The sequence below is a fragment of the Megascapheus bottae genome, unplaced genomic scaffold, assembly GCF_031878675.1.
Source record: "Megascapheus bottae isolate mThoBot1 unplaced genomic scaffold, mThoBot2.hap1 HAP1_SCAFFOLD_166, whole genome shotgun sequence".
In the NCBI taxonomy this organism is placed as follows: domain Eukaryota; kingdom Metazoa; phylum Chordata; class Mammalia; order Rodentia; family Geomyidae; genus Megascapheus; species Megascapheus bottae.
Window position 1 is genome coordinate 184,137 of NW_028327588.1, and position 9,171 is coordinate 193,307.

At 44.3% G+C, this 9,171-nt stretch overlaps 1 long non-coding RNA gene across 2 annotated transcripts; it reads left to right on the forward strand.

Annotated features, from left to right (window-relative positions):
* Positions 1 to 3,504: 3,504 nt before the first annotated feature.
* On the forward strand, positions 3,505 to 5,560 carry LOC150039587 (uncharacterized). Of its 2 annotated transcripts, none has more exons than XR_016534321.1 (3): positions 3,505 to 3,561; positions 4,502 to 4,543; positions 5,480 to 5,560. It is a non-coding gene; the product is annotated as an uncharacterized LOC150039587 (long non-coding RNA). The 2 variants fall into 2 exon arrangements; XR_016534320.1 differs by lacking the exon at positions 3,505 to 3,561 and adding an exon at positions 3,860 to 3,913.
* The last annotated feature ends 3,611 nt before the right edge of the window (positions 5,561 to 9,171 follow it).

Below are 9,171 nucleotides of genomic sequence, written 5' to 3' on the forward strand. Positions count from 1 at the left end.
ACAGTTTTCAAACCATACACTACTGAAGATGGGAAACTTGATCTGCTGCTTAACTGGGTTGCACTTTGGCTCTGTTCGCTATGCCTCATGGGAGGGGGCTCATCTTTGTAGACAGATCTCATGACCTCCAAAGCCAAACCCTACCTCAAAGTTCAGGGTCCCATTGGGCCTGGGTGAATACATTGTCTGTGGTGCTGGGTCATCAACCCTAAGGCAGAAGTAGGCCGTGCCACATTTGATAAGAACGTCTGCCTGAGATTGTCACCTCCTGAAAGCAGATTTAAATGTTCATTCCATTTCCTGGAATGGAGAAATCCCCTCCAAAATAGAGGGGCTCAAATTCACCTGCAGGCCTCACACCTAATCCACACTCGTATATCCTGGAGGTATGTTTATCTAAGACTGGAGGGAATGCTGGTTTAGTCCATGAAGTAGCTAGACAAGTGATGACAAAGGTGTTGTGGATTACTACGAGAACAATCTAAGAAGCCCTGGAGGAGCATCAACCTGAACCTCTGTGGGGCTAGAAATCTGATGGGACCTTCCAGACTGAGAAATAATCACATGGCTTTGTGTTTGGCATCCAGACAAGTGAGTTCATTTCTTAACCATCAGCCAAGACAGAGGAGGACATGAATAAGTGGGTGGAAAACATCTGTCAGACCCCTGGCTGTGGGCAGGTGGAGAGTACATAGGAAGGTAGATACCATGGCTGTGGTGGGGCCAAAAAAGCAGGGTAAAAGAAGCAAAGAAACCAGGGGCTGTTGGCTGAAGTCTCCCATCATAGCTACTCAGGAGTTTGAGATCCAAGGACCACAGTTCAAAGCCAGCCCAGGACAGAAACTCCATGAGACTCTTATCTGTAACAAACTACTGGAAAAAATCTGGAAGGGGTGCTGTGGTTTAAGTGGTAGAGCACTTGCCTTGAGTGAAAGAAGCTCAGTGACAGCACCCAGGCCAAGCGTTCAAACCCCAGGACTGGCAAAAAAATGTAGCAAACTACAAAGGGCTGGCCAAAAGTTAGAGGGACTCTAACTTATCAAACAATAGAATGATAAGTTGCACTCAGAAGACTTGCACACAATCTTGAAATCCCTGATTCCTATTTATCTATGTAGCTTATCTGTTTGTCTAAATACATATTCTTTATGCAGTTATATATTTGTATAGAGAGACAGATTAATACATATGACTATAAATACGTACATAGCCAGACACAAATGGGTATGTGGTATAGTGCATGTGAGTTTGTGTGTGTGTTTGTGAGTATGGGTATCTCTGTTTAAGAGAGATCGAATATGTGCAAATAACTTTACAAAACTTTGATAAAATGTAGATAGACATAAGCTCTTGGGGGAATCTGAAAGGAGAAGATATTTCACAGGTACCTTTATCCTTATGAAGTCCTCAGTGAGTTTTAATTTTTTGATTATTTTCTTTATTTTTTTGAACCAGTACTAAGGATTCCTCTCAGGGACCAGGGGCTGCCAACTACTATTTTTCTCATGGCTGGTACAAGAGGAACTGAGTCACAGTTCCACTTTTGCTTTATTTTTTCATGCTTAACTGAAGATAAAGATTTCTATCAGTGACTTTCTTTCCAGGGCTGGCTTCTAACCAGAATCCTCAGATCTCAGCCTTCTCTATACCTACAATTAACAGAATGAGAACCCAGCACTGGGCATATGAGAAATCAGTTTCAATGTACAGGGCAAGAAATTGTGTGAATTTTTGAACTCCAATTAGCTGCAATAAGCTAGAAGTGAAAGTCTGATACCAGTGAGAAAAAGATGCTGAGGGTTATCACATAGGCCCTGAGAGTAATCCCTAAACCCTATACACACCTGTGCATGCACACACTGGCAGTTATACAAACACATGCACACACACAGTATCTCAGGCAATATTGAATCTTCAATAAATATCCAGAGTTTGGACAACAGTACGGCAAGTTGTGAAATCTGTTTTTCTTGTCTACATTGAGGGAAAGGAATAGGAAAAAAATGCAGAAACCAAGACTTCAGAGGCAAATGCTGTGAGTGAATAGCTTGTAAAAAGCACTTTCTTTTCTTTTCTTTCTTCTGCCAATCCTGTGGCTGGAACTCAGGGCCTGAGCACTTTCCTTGGGTTTTCTCATGTCTAGCCCTATGCCACTTGAGTACCGTGCCACATCTGGATTTTCTATCTACGTGGTACTGAGGAATCAAACCCAGATCTTCATGGATGCTAGGCAAGCACTCTACCACTAGGCCAAACTCCCAACCCCAATATAGTATTTATAAATAGTTATCATCATCATATCAAAATATCCTTTCACCTACAAAGAAGGAACACTTATCTATGTGTGTAATGCTTTTTTATTTTGCCAATACTTCTGTGATTTTCCCACGTGCATTTTTTACAAATGACAGCACAGATGTTCATCAGGAAAAAAGATAGATTAGGATACAGAAACCAAACAACGTCCTAGTAGATTGATGTCAGAAATATGTGCAAGATGGCCTGGGTGTTTGATCTAGTGGTAGAGCTCTTGGCTACCACGCCAAAAGATCTGGGTTTGATTCTTCAGTACCACATGCATAGCTAATGTTGGAAGTGGTGCTGTGGTTCATTGGGACAGTTATATCCTAAAGAAAGCCCAAGAACAATGCTCAGGCTCCAAGGTCAAGCCCCAGGACTATCAAAAACAAAAAAAATGTGCAAGGGACAAAATGGAGACTGAGAAGGCATTGTGAAGAAAAATGGCTTGTGCAGGATGACGGGAATAGTCACAGTTATGGTTGGATCTTACCTAAGAAAGGCTCCTTGAGCCTGAGAGCAGGCTGGTATCTGGGCCTAGTTAAAGACATTGGGATTGGACTAACGAGGTGTGCTGTTTACTACATCCACATGTATATTGTTAGGTTGGAGGGGAGATTCAGACTCCAGTATATCTTTGGGGAGGTCTTTGGTGAGCAAGGAGCTTTGGTCATTGGGCCCTGAGAGGTGACCCTACCAACCTCACAATGGAACAGAATATGGAACACTAGTAACCAAGCCACTATAACTGACAACCAGGTCAAGCCAGCTCACTTGGACTGTGGCTCAGGATCCAGAAAGATGTTGTTGTGCTGTTGCCAAAGTTCAGGAGACTGGGGTCTCAGACATGAAAGATGTGGATGCGTCACTTGAAGATATAGATGCTTCATCTGTGCCAACCCAAAATTCCAGTATATCAGGCCTTTGTCTAGGAAGAAAGCAAGGAAAATCTATGGCAACTCAGAAGAGGTATATTCCTGAGAGGAAACCTATTTGACCCCATCACCTTCCTCACACACTACAACCTTCTTGTTGGTTTCAAGTGTCTATACTGAGATGAGAGTTTGTGGAGTTTTCAGTCTAATCTATCACAATTCCTCAGTGTGAAGTGTATTCCCATTTCTGTTTGAATGATCCATTTTTTTGCCACCATAGTATGACGGTGAGTCAGCTCAGACTTTGAATGAGCCTTGTAGCCTATGGATCCTGTGGAAGGCCTGTTGGAGATGCTGCTGAGAAAGCTGATCCCTGCCTACCAGAAAGGTGATCTCTTTTATGTGGGAAATTTCCTGAACAATTTCAGACAATGGGGGACAAAGAGCAGTTGCTAGATATTCTCTTGAAAAAGTGAGTGTTCCCCTTCAAATCCAGGCTAGCTCAGCCCCTTCTGGTCGAGTCTTGGAATACTTGGCACCTCTCTGAGCCTGTTTGGTTCACTGGGGTGTTCACAGGTGAGCTTAGTATGACATAAGTGCACAAGCTGACTACTTTATTAGGACTGGGCCACCACACCATTTCATTTCCCTCATAAGCTACTGGAGTCTCAGCAGTGTGCATACTGAGAAGTTGGATTATAGGCATGAGTGAGTGGCACCCAATTGCAGCCCTCACCTAGGTAAGGTCCTAGGAAATCCCATTTCCCAGTAGGAAATAAGATTTCAGTAGCAATGGCGGAGGCCTGTGAAGTACTGGAGACAGAGGAAGGCTGGTGGCTGAATCACTTCTGAGCTGTCAGGGAAGGATTATGTTAGCTTTCCCAGTTTAGAGCCTCAAAGCATTTACATTTTGGTGTGTGGTCCAGTGCTTCCACTTGAGCTTGAACCCAGGGCTGAGTGCTGTCCCTTTGGTTTTCAAAGATTAGCAATGTACCATTTGAGTCATAGGTCCAGTTCTGGCTTTTTGCCACCTAATTGAAGACAAGTGGCTTTAGACTTTTCCTCACTAGACTGGCTTCCAACTGTGATCCTCGGATCTCAGCCTACGGAGTGGATAAGATTAGAGGCATGAGCCATTGGGTCATTTTTTGAGAGATTCATAGAGGCCTCTTAGCAGAATTTTCATGGAACTATATAGACATATCTCACTTCACTAGTTTTATATTCCTGCCTGGGATTTAGCTAGCCTTGTACTTATGTTGTAAAGCTCCACATTTGAAAACCACAGTGTTGACTTCCTCTCTCCTTCCCTCCTTTCATTGTTACAGATCCATCCACCATAATTGGGAGGAAGATGAGCAAGTAAAGAAGTAAGTGGACTTACACAGAAATAGAAGATTTGTCATGTAAAATTGGATACTTTTTTTATTGGTTATGAGATTTTAAACTCTGGGCCTTGGTAGTGTCACTGAGCTCTTCAGCTCAAGGCTAGCACTCTATCCCTGGAATCACAGCACTAATTGCGGTTTTTCTGGTGGTTAATTGGGGAGAGGTTTCCCACAGTCTTTTATGTCTGAGCTGGCTGTGAACTTCCTTCCTCAGATCTCAGCCTCTTGAGTAGTTAGACTTCCAGGCATGAGCCACCATGCCCACCTAAAATACTGGGTATTTTTGAGACATCTAATCTAAGCACAAGTTTTTTGTTTGCACATCACTTGTGATTTCCACCAGGTCTTGAGTTTGGGACTTCACTGGATGTTAGATAACACAGTTTTAGGGCATCTGAGTTTTGTCCTAGTGGTAGAGTGCTAGGCTAGCATGCACCAAGACCTGGGTTGATTGGTCAGTACCACAAACAAGAAAGAAAAAAAAAGCTGGAAATAGTGCTATGGCTCAAGTGACAGAGTGCTAGCTTTGAGGAAAAAGCCCAAGGACAGTGGTCAGGTCCTATGTTCAAGCCCCATGACCACAAAAAAAATACATAACAGAGTTGTGACTGTGATTGGGAGGGTGGACACTCATGGATTACAGCTAGGGCTGTGTGCAGAAAGTCAGATCCTGTGGGGAAACAACCTTCTCACTGCCTATGACATTGAGCATTTTAGAGGATTGTCTCTCAGAAGCTTCTGGAAGTGGGGTATAAATATCATCCTGTTCTTGGATGCCTCTTCTCTCCTCCCAGCATACAAGTGCACATCTCTGCAGGACAGCCACAGCATCAGAGTCCTAAAAGAAAGGGGCTTTGGTAGAAGGCTCAGGATGGAGAGAGAAGGCTCTCACTTTCCTTGTCCCCAATGTGCCTGCAGCATCGTGTGTTCCATCTTCACAATGTGGATGGACTACTACCACAGTGATTTCTATGAGTTCAAGAACTGCCACACCCTGCCACAATTCAAGCTCTATATGAGGTTCCACATGCCAGCCTCGGAGCTGCTCTTCCAATTACACATCCTTTGTGATCAGCTGGAGGAATGCGCGACCTTTGAGACCAAGAAAAAGAAGAAGTCCTGGTGTGGCTGACTCAGAGTCTGTGAGCTGGAAGCTCACCTTGTCTTGGTACTGGTTGACACTAACTTTAGCCCAGTTTGGTAAAATACCCTTTATGGTGGAGTCAGCCAGGTAATGTCTTTTCTCTGTTTGAAATGACTCAGGCATAAGCACTCATCAGAAAGACTCTACATTTCCTCAGTGTTCAATCCAAACTCCAATTCTACAGCTTCCTCCATTAGAGCCTCATGGAAGTTGAGTGACACTTCAACTTGCAGAGTCCACTCTAAGAATGCTGTACCTATTTCCATTCTTAGGTTTGGGTCGCCCTAGAAGAGCTTCTCCTGAACTCCAGCTGAAAAGCCCACAGGTGGAACTGGTGACTGATGGAGATGGAGAATCATCACTGCACTCCAGAAATCATGGGCCTTCTGTAGAAAACACCAAACAGGTTTGCAGTCCTGTGGTTATAGCTTGTGCTCTGAACCCCACATGTGACACAGTTGAACTTACAGATAATCTGGATGAAGAAAAAGATTAGCCACATTTCCTTCCCTTTGCTTTCACAGTCCACCCAGAGTCAGTCCACGTGAGTCAGAGTGACACTTCACTTACTGTGCAGGCTAAAAGGCCACACGCTGGGCTCATGGAAAATGTTCCCAGCTTCTGTACGGGGGTAGCAGCAAGTGCAGTCTCAATACTGTATTCACTGGAGGAAAATGTATCAATCCTCACAGAATATCCTGTCCTACCCGTCTCAGCACAGGAGAAGCAATCTCTATTAGACAAACTAGAATCCGTCCCCCTCTTAACTCAGGAAGGACATTCTGTTTCTCATGAGGAGGAGGACCCTTCTGAGGACTGTGACGAATAATTACTCCCTGAGAACTCTGAGGTAGAATTACTACCTGAAGGCAACTTGGAGGCCAGTCAGGATTTAGACCTTCCCTACCCCCTTCCTGAAAAGAAATCTCTTACTCTCATGATGTCAGTGTTCATTGTATTTACTTTTCTATTAAACTCTAATTGTTAATATTATGGTGTACAGTTCTTCAGTCGTTATTATAATGTGTTTTACTTTCAACCTACAATGTGAGGCCCCAGACGCATAGGTCCTGGGTGGGGTAAAAACCAGATTGGCCTGGACCTGTACAAGATAAACTTACTGGATATGCAGGGAACAATGAAATGCATGGAATCACCAGAAATCCAGGCCAGGCCTCCATGGAGAGACAGGTCAGCTACCAAAGCTTAAGGATAGAGCATGCCTAAAAAGGCATTCTGCCAATTGGGAGAAGTGCCAGTGTAACTGAAGTAATATGTGGGAATCTGTTCTGTGAGTTCAAGTCTGTTTCTATATCCATTGTGCTTTGTACAAATATTTAAGAAAATTAAAATTCCACAATAGCATTAAAAATCTACTTTGGCCTTGAGTGTGGCCTAGACGTAGCATACAAGAAGCCATTAATTCAATTCCTAGACACCACATAAACAGAAAAAGCCAGATGAGACATTGTGGCTCAAGTGTCACAGTGATACCCATCAACAAAAAGTGGCCAAGGACAATTCCTGGTCCCTCAGTTCAAGCCCCAGGACTAGCCAAATTAGAAATCATACTATTTCCGCACATTTTGAAATAGATCTGGTTTATCTAACCCTACTTTGTTTTTGTCAGTCCAGGGCTTGTGCCACCAAGCCAAACTCATGGTGCCCAACCTTACTATTTTTAATCATTTAATTTTTTACATGATCACATTTCATGCTGTCTGTATTAATACCATAAACAGTATGCTTACTGTAATAATGGTAAAGGTAAAACTTAAGAAATTAATAACTAAAATTCTTTTTATTACTTTAATAGCATCAGGAAAATTTTATGAGAAAAGATACCTAGAATGTTTATTTTAGAGTTCAAGTAATCTGTTTTGATAAATGATATCAGTTATATCATTTATTTCCACACTTTTCAAACTACTGTTTTCAATAAGGAAAATATAAATATATTTGTTGGAAATGAACTTTATGACTTGGGTGGAAGGGAAAGACAGAAAAATGGAGGGAGGGGGTAACAGTGTTTCCAAGAAATATACTCATTACTTATGTAATAGCAATCTGCGGAAGCAGTGGAACCCAGACGCAGAACCAGAATAGCAAGCAGCGGAACCCAGACGTGGAACACAGGCAGCGGTGGGGACCCGAGGGGAGTGAAAGACTCCCCACCACAGTGGAACACCCACAGACAGAACGCAGAGGCATGAGTAATACAGTGCATCCCCAAGCCCATCGGGAAAGCAGAGTGGTGCCAAGCAATAGAACTTAACTCAGACCCCTACACCCCTCCCGAGAAAGACGGGCGGGAGCAGGGGGGCAAGGAATTTAGAATCCTATCCCTTCCCTCAACAGCCCCCTCACTCAGGCCATTGACTGGAGATTGACAGGCAGGCTACCTAATACCCAGCACCCCACCAAGGGAGGCGGGGCTGTCCCAACTCCCACCCACCCACCGGGCTCAACCCCCAGCCCTCTGACTGGAGACTGACAAGCAGGTGGACCCTAAGACTCAGCACCCCACCAGGGGAGGCAGAGCTGTCCCAGCTCCCACCTGCCCACCAGGCTCCTCTCCCAGGCCACTGGATCTGGAGAGTGGAGTGCGCTGGGACCTTGCCTTACAAGAGCGGGTAGGGTGTGCGGGAAAATAGGAGCCAGCATTTGCCCCCCCTTATTCTTGAGCATCGTCCAGCTGGGAATCCTGAGCAAGAAAGCACACAGGGGTCCCCCACAGTCACAGACTCTGACAAAGCAGTGGAAACACAGCAGGGATCTGAAGGGCCGACCACCAGTCAAGCTCCCCTTCTGAGAATCAAAAAAGCACGGCTTCGCCCTTGGAGCTCACATCCTCATCTGGGCACCGCCCCTGGGAACAGAGGAGTCTCCTGCTGGTCCTGCTGAGAGCCCCTTGAAACTCTGAATCCCCAGACCCTTGGCTTGGGGCCACCCTGGGAAGCAGCACAGGAAAACGTCTCCCAATCACGCTCAGATGGAAGCTCCCAGATCCATCCCATAGTCCACTGTGAGGCCACTGGTTGGGCTAACAGCTAGTCGTGCAGCAGCACATAAGTTTTATTCTAATACTTTCCAAACTTTTTACTCAAATATGCTACCTAGTTACCAACTTAGGTCAGTTATCCTTATGCTATACCTTTTCTTCATTACTACAATATCCTTACACTCCTACGTTAATCCTCTTGTACCTCCCCTGACCTCTCTCATTATATTTTTCTATCTCTGGACCTCTGTTCGTCTTTCAACCCTTATACTGCATGGACCTACACTTGATGGCTGTTGAGCAATACTGTATATCAAGGTGTTTAATTATTCTCTAGGCTCAGAGGGTCTTAAAGACAATAGAGATTGGATTGAGAGGCTTATTGTTTTGGGTATGATTCGCTTATCAGTGGTTGTATTAGACTGGTCTGTAAGTGCACAAAAAGAAAGAGGGATAACACCAATC